This window comes from Macrotis lagotis, chromosome X, assembly GCF_037893015.1.
Source record: "Macrotis lagotis isolate mMagLag1 chromosome X, bilby.v1.9.chrom.fasta, whole genome shotgun sequence".
NCBI classification, from domain to species: Eukaryota; Metazoa; Chordata; class Mammalia; order Peramelemorphia; family Peramelidae; genus Macrotis; species Macrotis lagotis.
Genome location: NC_133666.1, coordinates 121,966,085 through 121,980,806, shown reverse-complemented (window position 1 = coordinate 121,980,806; position 14,722 = coordinate 121,966,085).

Below are 14,722 nucleotides of genomic sequence, written 5' to 3'. Positions count from 1 at the left end.
AAATTCTAGAGTGGCAGAACCCACAGAAAGACTGAGTTAAGCAATTTTTGAACCCAAGACAACTTGGAAGATTGGAGGAAAAGTTCCACTGGGGTAGAAAGGGCCACAGGTTTCCAGACTTCTCAGTCCAGGGATTGCCAAGAACAACTTTAAAGGACAACAGGGAAATCTCTATCACACCAGAGGGAGCATGGAGCCCAGTCCAGTACAGCCTCAGCACAGACCCAGCCCCGGGAACAAGAGGCAGGTCTGCTCTCCCTGGGACAAGACTCTGCTGCTTTACCCATACTCAGACTCAGGTTGCAGTCTGGGCTCCCATATGCCATGGAGGAGCAGGGATCCTCCTCACAGCTCCAGCGCAGAAGGGAGTGCTTGTGGTCATTCATAGACCAGAGCATAGGCCAAGAAAGCGGTCAGAGCCTCTCATAAGACCTTGGAGGAATTGTGTATCCATGAAGATAGCTGCAAAAACTCTCAAAAGCTTAGGAAAGTGCATCCTCCACCCTGGAAAAAAGAGATCTTAACAGAAAGTTAAAATCAGGTTATAGGCTGAGGAAATGAGCAAATAACAGAAGGAAAAAAGTCTGAACATAGACACTTACTTTGGCCCTATGGAGGATCAAAACACACACTTGGAAGATTATGAATCAAAGTTTCTATATCCAAAGCCTCCAAGAAAAATAAGAATTGATATCAGGCTATGGAAGAGCTCAAAAAAGATTTTGAAAATCAAGTAAGGGAGGTAGAGGAAAAATTGTGAAGAGAAATGAGAAAGATGAAGGAAAAAACATGAAAACTAAGTCAGCAGCTTGGTGAAGGATATATATATATATATATATATATATGTATATATGTATATATATATATATGTATATATATATATACATAAAATACTGAAGAAAATAACATCTTAAAAACCAATTTAGGTCAAATAGAAAAAAGCAGTCCAAAAGGTCATTAAGAAAAATGCCTTAAAAAGGTGAATTGACCAGATGGAAAAGGAGAAAAAAAAGCTCTCTGAAGAAAATAATTCCTTCAAATGTAGAATGGAGCTAAGGGAAGCTGATGACTGTAAGAAATCAGAAAACAATAAAACCAAAAGAATGAAAAACTAGAAGAAAATGTGAAATATCTCATTGGAATAAAAACTGACCTGGAAAACAGATCTAGAAGAGATAATTTAAAAATGATTGAACTACCTGAAAGTCATGACCAGGAAAAAAAACCCTAGACTTCATTTTTAAAGAAATTCTCCAGGAAAATTGTTGTCATATCCTAGAAGCAAGGGAAAAAAATAGAAATCGAGGGAATCCACCAATCACCTCATAAAAGAGATCCCAAAATAAAAATTGACAGGAATATTATGATCAAATTTACAATTCCCAAGTCAAGAAGAAAATATTACAAGGAACCAGAAAGAAATAATTCAAATATCATGGACCCATAATCAGGATAGTACAGTACATATAGCAGCATCTACATTAAGGACTCATAGTGCTTGGAACATGATATTCAGGAAGGCAAAAGAGATTGGATTACAACTGAGAACCAACTACCTAGCAAAACTGAACAACCTCTTTTAGGGGAAAAGATGAATTTTCAATGGAAATAGAGGACTTTCAAACTTTCCTGTTTTTATGATTAGAGCTGAACAGAAAGTTTGATCTTTAAGTATAGGACTCAAGTGAAGCATAGAAAGGGTGGATAGGAAGATACATTATGAGGGATCTAATGAAGTTGAACTGCCTATTTACCTGCATGGGAAGATGATGTGATAACTCATGTGAACCTTCTCATTTATTAGGGCAGTTAGAAGGTGCATATGTAGACAAGGCACAGGAGGGAGCTGAATACAATATATTATAAAAATGGAGTTAATGGATGAGAAAGGAATGTGCTGGGAGTAAGAGGAAAGAAGTAGAATGAACTAATATATTTCATGTAAAACAGTCAAGAAAAAGTTTTTGCAGTGGAGTGGGAGGGGGTAAGGTAAGGGGGAATGAGTGAGCCTTCATTCTCATCAGAAATAGTTCAGAGAGGTAACAACATACACGCTTAATAGGATATAAAAATCTATCTTACCCTAAAGGAAAAACAAGAGGCAAGGGATGGGCAAAGGGGAACAGGGCAGGCAAAGTGTAGTGACTGAAGAGAGGGAAGATCATGGGAGAGGGTAGTTAGAGACAACACACTTTTGAGGAGGGACAAGGTGAAAGGAGAGAGAATAGAATTAATGAGGGTGGGGAGGAATAGGATGGAGGGAAATACAGCTAAGCAATAACACCTGTGGGAAAAAGAATATTGAAGCCATTTCTCTGATGGACTTATGATAAATAATGTGATGCATCCCAAAGACAGAGATGATGGTATCTGAATACAGACTGAAGCACCCTTTTTTCCTCTTACAATTTTTTCGATGTTTCTCTATCTATGGGGGAAAGGGAAATTATTTTTAAAATATACTATCTATCCCAAGGACAGAGCTGATGGTATCTGATTACAGATTGAAGCATACTTTTTTGTTGTTTTTCTTTTTCTTTTAGGATTTCTTTTTAATTTAGGGGTAGTGATATTATACTTATTTTTACAAATAACTATTGTGGTAATGTTTTTCATGACTATACATTTTTAACCTATATCAAAGTGTTTGCTTTCTCAATGAGGAAGATTGGAGTGGGAGGAAGAGAGAGAATATAGAACTCAAAGTTTTAAAACTGAATTTTGAAACTTCTTTTTGCATGTAACTGAAGAAACAAATTAAAATAAAAAAAATAATTAGGAGCAGTTGGACTTTAGAGAAGTATGGAAAGACTTGGTAGCACTGATGCTGAGTGAAGGGAGTAGAACCAAGAGAACATTGTATACATTTACAACAACATTGTGAGATGATCAACTATGATGGATACAGCAATCAGCTCTCAACTGCTGTCAGCACACAATTGTACATGTACAACTTTTATCAAACTGTTCATCACCATGGGGAGAAGGAATGGAGGGTGGTAGAAAAATGTGGAACTCAGCAATTTGTGATTGGATGAATCTGATAAAACTACCTTTGCATGAAATTGAAAAAATAAAATAAAATTTCAATAAAAAAAAGAATTGCTATAAATATTTTTGTATTTGTGGTCTTTCCCCCTTTTTATGATCTCTTTGGTATATAGGCTTAGTAGTGGTATTACTAAATCAAAGGGTAGGACAGTTTGATATACTCTTTGGGCATGCTTCCAAACTGCTCTCCAGAATGGTTTGATCAATTCATAACTCCACTTACAATGCATTTGTGTCCCAGTTTTCCCACGTCCTCCAACATTGCTCATTTTCCTTTTTTGTCACTTTAGCCAATCTGATAAGTGTGATGAGGTAGTACCTCAGCCATTTTAATTTGCACTTCACTAATCAAGGAGAATTTGGAGCATTTTTTAATGACTATAGATAGCTTTAATTTCATCTTAAAACTGTCTATTCATATCCTTTGACCATTAAGACTGATCTTCAATTCAGGTCCTCCAAACTCCAAGAGTGGTACCTAACATGCCCCTAACATTCTTTTTTTTTTTAATTTTGAGTTCATCAAATAAATAAGTAAATAGAAATTTTGAGTTTCAAATACTCTTCCTCTCTTCAGTCCCTGGCCCACTCATTGTGAAATATCATTAAGAATATAATATGGGGCGGCTAGGTGGTGCTGTGAATAGAGTACCAGCCCTGGAGTCAGGAGCACCTGAATTCAAATTTGGCCTCAGACACTTAATAATTACCTAGCTGTGTGGCCTTGGGCAAGCCACTTAACCCCATCTGCCTTGCAAAAAAAAATATAATACACATTATACATGTGAAATTATGCAAAAACATATTTCCATTCTAGCCATAATACAAAAAAAAGACCTTTCCTCCCTCCAAAAGTAAAGTGACAAAAGTGTACTTCTCTCTGTATTCAGAGTATATAAATTCTTCCTCTGGAGGTGATTAGCATTTTTCATCACTGGTCCTTTGGAATTTTCTTGGATCATTGTCTTGAGCAGAATAGTTAAATTTTTATTTGGGTACAATGTTCTCCTGGTTCTGGTCACTTTACTTTGTATCTGTTCATATAAGTCTTCTTGGATTTTTCTGAAACACTCCTCTCCAGACCCTTTCAAATTACTTCCCGTGAAGAGTAGCTTGCTTTAATACCAACCAGACCTTAAGTACATGACAGCTACAGTATCTGTCCTGTTAAGGTAAGTCTGAACCTTCTTGACACTTTTGTTCTCTCCTGATTTAGGGTAAACAAATTCCTTTCTTTCAGTTAGCATGTCTAGTTTGGGAGGTGTTCTTGGGAGTTCTAGAGATCCACTGGCCCTAAAGCTCTTTAGGTTGGAAGGAGTTAGAAGCAAAAGAACAGCTACTAAGTTGAAGATTGGCCTAATTCTGACTGTGTACTGGATATATCCCTGAAGCTATTTGAACAACAGAGAGCCCAGTGAAATGTAAAATATATGATTGGGAATACTATAAACTATATTTTGACAAAATTAATAGTATCAGTCTTTCAGTAAATTGTAGCAGTCATAAATTACTGAATTCCTTTTTTAAACTGTTGTATCAATATGTCTCTTTCTGTTTAGCACCTCTTTTATGTGTACGAATAAATTACCTGTCCCACATCTGATTTGGACTTTAAATTCTTCCTATTTTTTTTTTCTTTTTGGAGTAAAACCCTGGATGTCTTTTGTCTCTGGCATACCAGGATGAAAACTTAGTAAGCTACAGACTATGGGAAAAAAAAGGAAATTAATTTCTTTTATTAGAGACAACCTTCCCCAAGACTGAACTCAGTCGAACAACATGCCTAGATTCAGAGCAGAGGGGTCTCTTGAGTGAAGAAGGGAATACCTAGTATTCTAACCACTATAGACTTAGCAGAGGTTCCAAAAAGTTAGAATTATTAATAGATAATTAAAATATTGTAGAATTGGGAAAAGATCAGAAAAACTTTATATCTAGATTCAAATCCAGGCTCTGCTCCTTAATCCCTATTCAACCCTGACCAAGTCATTTAAGAGATCTGACCCTCTGTTTCTTGTTTATAAAATAAGAAGATTGGACTAGCTCTCCTGTATGGTCAACCAATAATCATTCAACAAGGATTTAAGTACTTTATTTGTGTTAGACACTAGGGGATAAAAGTGAAGATGAAATTACCTTGGCTCAAAAGAAGTTTACATTCCAATATACATTCCAAGTATATAAAAATTTTATATAATACAAATATAAAGCTAATAAATGCATATACACAAATAATGTAAACTTACATATAGTTAGTTAAATTGTTGTTCCTTCTTTGTTCTCTAAGGGGACCAAAGACAACAGGAAAATGATGCCTTACAAATGAATTGGATTTATGTGAAGCAGAGCTGTACAACATTATCAGCCTCACTCTCTCCTTCAGAGTCATCCCAGTCCAGTGACAAGACATAGGTCAGGACATTTGGCTATAGCCCCATATGTAATGAGAGATCTTGGCCTTTTTTTAAGCTAAATAAAGAAATGGCACTAGAAGTTGTTGGGTAGGGTTCACAGAGGAATTCAGGAAAGGTTTGATGCAAGGATGCCTGAGATGCATCTTAAAGAGAGGAACTTTCAGGCAAAGACCAGGACGGGGTACATTTCAGTTGTGAAAGATGGCCAGCACAAAAAGCACAAAGGTATGAGATAGTCTGTCATGAAGGAGGAATAGAGAGAAAGTTAATTTGGCTGGTCCTCAGAGTTTGAAATGGGAATGGGGAATAATGTCTAGGGAAACTGGAAGGGTAGATTGCGGCCAGATTGTATAGGGATTTAAATAGTAAACAGAAGAGGAATGAGAGCAATGTAGGAAAATCATGAAAATCAAGTCAGCAGCTTGGTGAAGGAGATAACAAAAAACATCAAAGAAAATAACATGTTAATTACCAGTTTAGGTCAAATGGAAAAAGTAGTCTCAAAGGCCAATGAGCAGTGTGCCTTAAAAAAGCAAAAATGACCAGATGGAAAAAGGAGATTTAAAAAACTCTCTGAAGAAAATAATTCCTTCAAATGTAGAATGGAGCAAAAGGAAGCTGATGACTTTGTGAGAAATCAGGAAACAATAAAAAAAACCCAAAAGGATGTAAAACTAGAAGAAAACGTGAAATATTTCATTGGAAAAATAACCTAGAAAACAGATTCAGGAGAGATAATTTAAAAATTGCGCTACCTGAAAATCATGACCAGGGAAAAAGCTTAGACTTCATTTTTCAAGAAATAATCCAGTAAAATTGTCCTGAACTACCAGAAGGAGAAGGAAAAATAGAAATTGAGGGAATCCATCAATCACCTTCTTCAAGAGATCCCAAAATAAAAACTGCCAGGAATATTATAGTCAAATTTCAGGTCTCCCAAGTCAAAGAGAAAATACTACAAGTCCTCAGAAAGAAACAATTCAATTACTGTGGCACTGCAGTCAGAATTACACAGGATTTAGCAGCATCTACATTAAGGGCTCATAGGGCTTGGGATATGACAGTCTGGAAGGCAAAAGAGCTTGGATCACAACCGAGAATCAACTACCCAGCAAAACTGAACATCCTCTTTCTGGGGAAAAGATGGACTTTCAATGAAACGGGGGACTTTCAAACTTTGAAATGCCAATGACACAGGGGACTTTCAAAAACCAGAAATGAACAGAAAGTTTGATCTTCAAGTACAAGACTCAGATGGAACATAGAGAGGGTAGACAGGAAGGGCAAATTATGAGGAATTTAATGATGCTGAACTGTGTGTATTCCTACATGGGAAGCAAATACTGACAACTCATATGAACTTTCTCATTTATCAGAGCAGTTAGAAGGAGCATATATAGACAAGGCACAGGAGGAAGCTGAATATGAAGGTATACAATAGAGATGGAGCCAATGAGTGAAAAAGAAATGTACAGGGAGAAAGGGAAAGAAGAGGTAGAAGGGGCTAAGTTATTTCACATAAAAGAGGCAAGAAAAAACATGCAATGGAGTGGAAGGGGGGAAGGTGAGGGGGAATGAGTGAGCCTTCATTGTCATCAGAAATGGTTCAGAGAGGAAACAATATACACACTTAATAGGCTATAGAAATCTATCTTACCCTAAAGGAAAAAGGAGAAGAAAGGGATGGGAGAAGGGGGATGGGGTGGGTGGGTGTAGGTGATTGAAGAGAGGGAAGATCTTGGGAGAGGGTGGCCAGATACAGCCCACTTTTGAGAATGGTTCAGGGTGAAAGGAGAGATTAGAATAAATGGGGGTGGGGAGGAATAGAATGAAGGGAAATACAGCTAGTAATAGCAACTGTGGGGGAAAAATATTGAAGCAACTCCTCCAAAGGACTTATAATAAAGAATCCAATCCATACCAGAGACAGAGCTAATGATATCTGAACACAGACTGAAGTACACTTTTTTCCTTTCACTTCATTTCTCTTGAGGTTTATCTTTCCTTTTGGGGGAGTGGGATTTATTTTTACTTTCACAACAAGATTATTATGGTAATATGTAAATAACTAAACCATAAAAAAAGCGATTATGACTGAGAAAAAGATCATTACCAGATTTGGTAATTTTGCTAACTTCATAAAGAACAGTTTTAAGTGAGTGATTAGTTTGAAAGCCAAACTGCAAAAGGTTGAGGAATGAGAGGAGAGGAAGTAGAGAGAGTATATGTAAACAAATTTTTTTTTCAAAAAGTTTGGCTGAGAAAGGACGGAAATATATGACAAAATCTTGAAGGGTTAGTAGGGTCTAGTGAATATTTTTGTTTTTGTTTTTAAGAATGAGGGTGATTTGGGGGTAGAGAAGGGACAAGTTGATAGGGAGAGATTAAAGATTCTATGCAGAAAATGATATTAAAGATATAATCTGTTAGAGAAGGGAAAGACCTCAAGTACACATGTAGAGGATTGACCTTAACAAGGAGAAAGGTCACCTCACTGAAAAAGACTGGGAGAAAGAGAGATTGAGAGATATTAACATAGGGTTTTTGAGGTGAAGAGAACTAAAGAATAGGGAGGGAATAGAACAGTCTCAAAATGTTTTTTTTTTCCTTCAGTAAAATAGAGGCAAGGTTCTAAGAGAGAAAGGGTCCTTTCAGCTCTAAATCCACAATCCTCTGATAGAAGCTTCTACCATTTGGAGAGCAATATGAAATAAAAACAAAAATATTTTAAATTATTTGTAGGATTTGAATCATAAAAGTTATTTCACACACTGCTGTATGATGGGATTAAATTCACTAAAGTTCTGTTTTTAACAGTGTTAGAAGCACTAAAGCTCAAAATGAGTCTCTGCTTTTAGTACAGTTAGGTAAATTCAGAACTGGCCAAATGACTAAACCCAGAGGAGTCATTAATGGTTTCACATCAGCTTGGAGGTCAGAAAAGCTAAGGTTAAAAAAAATAATTTTTTTATATTAGGAAAAAGAGGACTATCAAAAAAAGAGATAGGACCGTTTTTCCAGGATGAATGGGATGATAGTAATTGACATGGAAATAAAACATAATACCTCAACCTCTAATTGCATTTTTTTTTTTTGCCAAAGAGAATCATTTTTGGCATGGAAATGAGTGGGATATTCCCTCTTAAGAATTAATGTTCCTAGTGAAGTCTTCTCAGGGTTAAAAATCATTAAACCAAAGACTATTATTCTCAGATTATTCTTAGAAGAAAGAGGGAGAGAGACCTTGCATTCCAAGCCAGGCACCCTCCTGATTCTGTTGAGGAGGAAATAGTGGACTATTTCCAGAGAGACCTTGCAGTTTTAGTTAGTCACCTATTTGATGATAAAACTGTCTTAACTGGGAGAACAGTAGTAGGCTGTTCCCAAGAGAAAAACCTTGCATTCCAATGAAGCTCATAAGACTCCTCTTGTTTGATGATAAGTAGACTGTTACTTCAATAAGATACTTATAATCCTGAAAGTTATTCTCACCATCTGGATGGTGAGGTAATATTTTATAAAGACCTTTCATTTTTTTCTTTGTTGCTGGGGTAGATTTTCACAAGTAGAATGTAACTCTGAAGACTAACCAATGAGTTGACAGAGAGGGACGATAGGGAGGAGGGGATTGCGTTAGGCCATGTAATCTTGCTTGACTGTCAATTTGGGGCAGCTCCTTGATCTTCACTACCTTTATGAGACCTGGAGTGTGCCCTTTTCTCAAGAAAAGCCAAAATAAACTTTCTTTTTTTTTGCTCAGAGAAGTCTCTATATTTTTTTAAGTGGATTTTTATCCCATACAGAAAGTACAGAATAAAAATTACTAAGGAGTTGATGGTTAAGACAGGGAATGAAAAGAACTAGTAAATGCTATTGAGCAATCATTGTCAATAATCTTTGAAAGAAAACTTGCTGAATGAGACAAAAAACATAGGATTGGAGAAGGTCAAATGACTCATTTCTTTTCTTTTTAAATGACTCATTTTTTTTAAAAAAAAAAGGATGATGGTTCTAGAAGAAACTTTAGAAACCATGTAGTTCAACCCCTCAATTTACAAGTAAGGAAACTGAGGCTCAGAGAGGTTAAGTGACTTGCACAAAGTCAAACTAGTCATAAATAGTAAAACCAGAACGTGAATCTATATTTCCTGCCTCCATGCAATATTCTTTTCATTGTATCATGGAAAAGAGTGGAGACTGCCTGGAGACTAACTCTCATCATTAGAAAACCTCTACTATGTATTTTTTTTATTTAAAATTTTTAAATTAAAATCTGTTTTGTCATTTAACAAAAATCTATTTTCTTTACCTCTTAACCCTTCTTACCATTGTGGGGCAGATGGAGGTGGAGGTGGGAAGGAAAGAAAAATGCTTTTTAATAAATATACATAGTCAAAGAAATCAAATTTCCATGCTGTTTATATTTAAAAAAAACACCTGCCTCATTTTGCACTCCAAGTCCTTTGTTAGGTGGTGGGGTACCATGTTTCATTCTGAGTCCTCTGGAATTATTGGTTACACATTGTGTTGATCAGAGTTAAATTCAGTTCAATTTGGGATGGCCAAATTAAACTCATTTCCATTTTTGGCAGTTATTAATAAATCTATAGTCTGGTTAATGCTACAGATAAAATTTTTCTAGGCTTTAATAAAACATTTCTAGGTTAAGTGATAACACAGTTAAATTCAGAACTAGTTAAATGACTAAACATAAAGAGGAATTATTAATGGTTTCACATCAACTTTGAAGGAAGTCTCCAGAGGAATGCCCCAGGTATTTTTGCATGATCTTGTATTATTTGACATTTTAATCAACAACTTGGATAAGGGCACAGATGATATATTTATCAAAGTTGCTGATTTCAGAGAATTAGAAGATAGGTTCCTAAAATAATCTTTATAGGTTAGAATTCTGACCTGAATCTAATAAAGTTTAATTGGGATGAAAATAAAGTCATATTCTTACATTAAAAAAATTCACTTTACCAGTACAAGTGACTTGCCCAGGATCACAAAGCTAGTAAGTGCCTGAGACTAGATTTGAACTCAGATCTTATTGACTCTGGTCCCAGGCCTCTATCCATTGCACCACCTAGCTGCCCTGGAGGTCCTATTTCAAGTGGGTATAGGTTTCAGAAATAATGCAGTGAGAATACCACATTGTATTCTACCCATGTTAGACCACATCTTGAGTATTTTGTTTATATTGGGGTGCCATATTTTAGAAAGGGGTCTTAGAAACCAACTAGTCCAGTTCCTCATATTATTGAGGAAACTGAGACTCAGCCTGTAAGTGACACAAACAGACTACAGCAGAGCCATGATTTAATCTATGTATTTTTATTCCATATACAATGCCCTTACTACTAGACCATGGAAAAAAGCAGAGGTTACAAGGCACAGACCAATAAACTTGACTTCTATTACTGGCAGTACCATCATAAACTGACTTGTGTCCAGTAGAGGTAAAAGACTTCACACGTATCAGCTGAAGGAACTGGGAATGTTTAAATTGGAGAAGGGAAGCTTGAGGAGGAGCATGATGGCTATCTTTAAGTATCTCAAAGGCTTCAGGTGGAAAAAAGAAGTTAAGCAAATTCAGCTTTAGGATTAGAAAGTAAAACTAGTAATAATAGTTGGTTTTGAGGAAGGAGAGTTAGGTTTTCTGGCTGTCCAGAGGAGGAAACAACCAATCAGATGCCTCCCCAAACCATGAATTCCCCTTCAACTAGAGGTTTTCAAACAGAGGCTTGATGACTGTTTTCCACTGGGTTTTAATGATTTTGGAAGAGAGTGAAGTTGATGACTTTGTCCAACTCTGCCTCCCTTAAAATCCAAATTATGCCAAAATCAAGTACCATCCCATGATGTCATAGCAGAGTCTGGGATAACGGACTGGGTGATGACCCAAAGTGTTCAAGACGTCAGCTCCAGTAGCAAGCCCGGGAGCAGCTCTCAGGAGGTCACAACTCAGAGGCATTAGATTACAGGGAACCCATCAGTGGCACAGGGTACTCCTGGTACTGATTGGCAACTTTATTGCTCATAACTAGTTCTGGGTCACAGTTTCAGGGTAGAGAGGAGCACTTGCAGATGGTCACAAGGGAGCAGCAGCCTTGGTGAGCTCCAAGGCAAAAAGAGCTCCAGTGCTTGTGGCTGCAGGGCAGCAGGAGCCCTTCCTGGGTAAAGACCAGAGCACTGGCCAGGAGAACAGTGGCCACGACTTCAACCACATCACACCACTTTGGAAGCGGCAAAAATTTGTAGACCCCCCCCCCCAGTCCTAGCTCTGATAACAGAAGCATGAGAAAGTCTGAAGCTTGGGATGGTACCTCCCTAGAGCCCAACTTTAACATTAAGTTTAAAGTCAAGAAAAAGCTTGGAAAAATGAGCAAACAATAAAAAACAGAATTGATCATTAAAAAGTTACCATGGGGCGGCTAGGTGGCAGAGTGGATAGAGCACCAGCCCTGGAATCAGGAGTACCTAAGTTCAAATCTGGCCTCAGGCACTTAATAATTACCTAGCTGTGTGGCCTTGGGCAAGCCACTTAACCCCATTGCCTTGCAAAAACCTAAAAAAAAAAAAAAATGACAACTATTGGAAGAGGTGAGGGGAAATAGACGCATATGTGTGCTGTAAACTAGTCTAACCATTCAGGAAAACAATTTGGAACTATACTCAAAGGGCTTTAAAACTTTGCTTTCCCTTTGTAAAAGAGATAAAGGAAAAGGGAAAAGGACATAGCAGCTCTACAAGTGGTGGCAAAGAGGTGGAAATGAAGGGGATATCCAACAATTGGAAAAAAGGTTGAACAAGTTGTGGTATACGATTATAACAGAGTACTAATATGCTATAAGGAATGATGAGAGGGATAATTTTGGAAAAACATGGGAAAACCTGTATTAACTATAGAGATCAAAGTGAGCAGAATCAGAAGACCATTATTCACAGTAATAACAATATTGTAAAGATGATCAACTGTGAAAGAATTAGCCACTCTAATCAGTACAGCAATTCAAGACAATTCCAAAAGACTCATGATGAAAAACACTATCAACTTCCAGGGGAAAAAACTGAACTCTAAGTACAAATTTAATCAAAGTTTTTTTTACACTTTATTTTTCTTACTTTTTATTTTGCAATATGGTTAATATGGAAATACCATGATTTCACATGCATAATTGATATCATATTGTCTTCCCAATAGGTGGGGGTTAGAAGAGAGAGAATTTGGAACTTAAAATATTTTTAAAGAATGTTAAAAATAAGTAATAAATATTAAAAAAAAACCCAAATCTTTCTTTCTCCTTTAATTTGCCTTCTCTAGCTTCTACCTTCATTGTAAAAGATGAAAAGTTACAAATGAACTTTTTTGTCCTTTTCTTTTATCCTATAGAAAATATATAGTTTCTTTAGCCCTTGGACATTACTAAATACCCCATTTCATAGAAACTTGGGTTAAGATTCAAAGTATGGCATCCTAAATGGAGATTTCAAATATGTCACAAAAATTTCTGGGACAAATTCCTCCTTAACAGGATCTGAAACTTGCTATAAAAATAACCTCTGTTGAAGAAGTCTTAACTGCTCAACGAGTTTCCTTGCTGGGAGCTGGAGAAAGAATGGCAGATTTCCACATCTGTCAAAATGTCTCAAGATTATGAAATTTATTTTAAGGATATGTTTAAAAATCATTCTCACATGGAAATCTCATTTCCTAACAACAACAACAACAACAAAAAGCCCAGAGTATTTCCCAGTTAATGATTACTACTAAGGTAAATCTGGGTTAAACTTTTAGATTCTAACAAGGAAAGGCAGGGAAAATTTATTTCTATCCAGAGTAAATAAAGACACAACAGGGTAGAATGAAGAAAATTTCCTCACAGTGATGTGCACCTATAGGAGGTCAGTGAAGAATAGTGATAATATGCAGGATTCTTTGTCCTTTTCCTAAGAGATATACAGACTGAAGGGAGGTGTCCCTATTCAAAAGTTCTGTGAATTCAATGTTGAATATTTACAATGTTTGAAGAGATCAGCAAAGAGGCTCCATAAAATAACAGAACTAAGCAGGAAATGCAAAGCTAGGCAAAATCCTTCAAAATTCCTAAATGAAATTTTCTGCCGAATACTGCCACTTAAATGTATGATCTTGGACAAATCACTTAACCTCTACAATGGAAAGAGTATCAATCCTAGAGTCAAGAGGGAGCTGGATTCAAATCTTAACCTTGATGCTTGCTTACATGTGTGACATGAGGCAAATCATATAATCTCCCTGGACCTCAGTTTACTCATGTGTAAAATCAGTTTGGCCTAGATGGCTTTGAAGTCTCTTCAAGCTCCAGCTCCATGGCTTCACAATTGGGATGCTTAAACACTGATGGGGGTTGAAGCAGATGATCCCTTCCAGTTTTCAGTCTCTCAATTCTATTGATGAGAGCTAATTACTCATCAAATTCTGGTCTATATGCAGAAAGTGCAAAAAGAATAGGCAACATGACAGTTAGTCACAGTTGCTGACAGTTTTTTCTTCTGTTTCATAATTAAAAAAAGGTTAAGGGGTGGCTAGGTGGTACAGTGGATAGAGCTCTGGAGTCAGGAGTACCTGAGTTCAAATCTGACCTCAGACACGTAATAATTTACCTAGCTGTGTGGCCTTGGGCAAGCCACTTAACCCTAACCTCATTGCCTTGCAAAAACTTAAAATAAATTAAAAAAAAAAAGGTTAAAGTGATCCTGAGATTTTTGGCTTGGGATTCCAAATCTCTATAGTAAGCTGATTCCATTCAGTCTGATGACCACATATAATACTGTTGGGGATAGTAAAAGTTATTAAATAGGTCATGAAAAAAGAGACACAAATAAATAAAATCTGAGTGCCCCACCAGTTCAAGTAATAAAGTTGTGACCTTCTGAGATGTTAGACTAAAGGAACCTTAACATATAAAGGATCTGAGCAACGCTAGCAGTGATGTCGGAGGAAGTTGGATGCCCTACAAAGGGGAAGAAACACGATCCTCATTTGCAGTCAGATTTGAAGTTGGCAGGGACTTTGAAGTCACTGGACGTTTTGCTCAACCTCTTTATTTTGCTTATGGGGAAACCAAAGCCCAGAAAAAGCCAAATGTCTTGCCCAAGGTCACAGTGGAACACCTGAAATTCAAATCCAAGCTCCCTGGGTCGAAATGGGAAGAATACGAGGTGCTGGGGACAAGGTTCACAAAAACTGCAAAAGGAGGGAGGAGGGC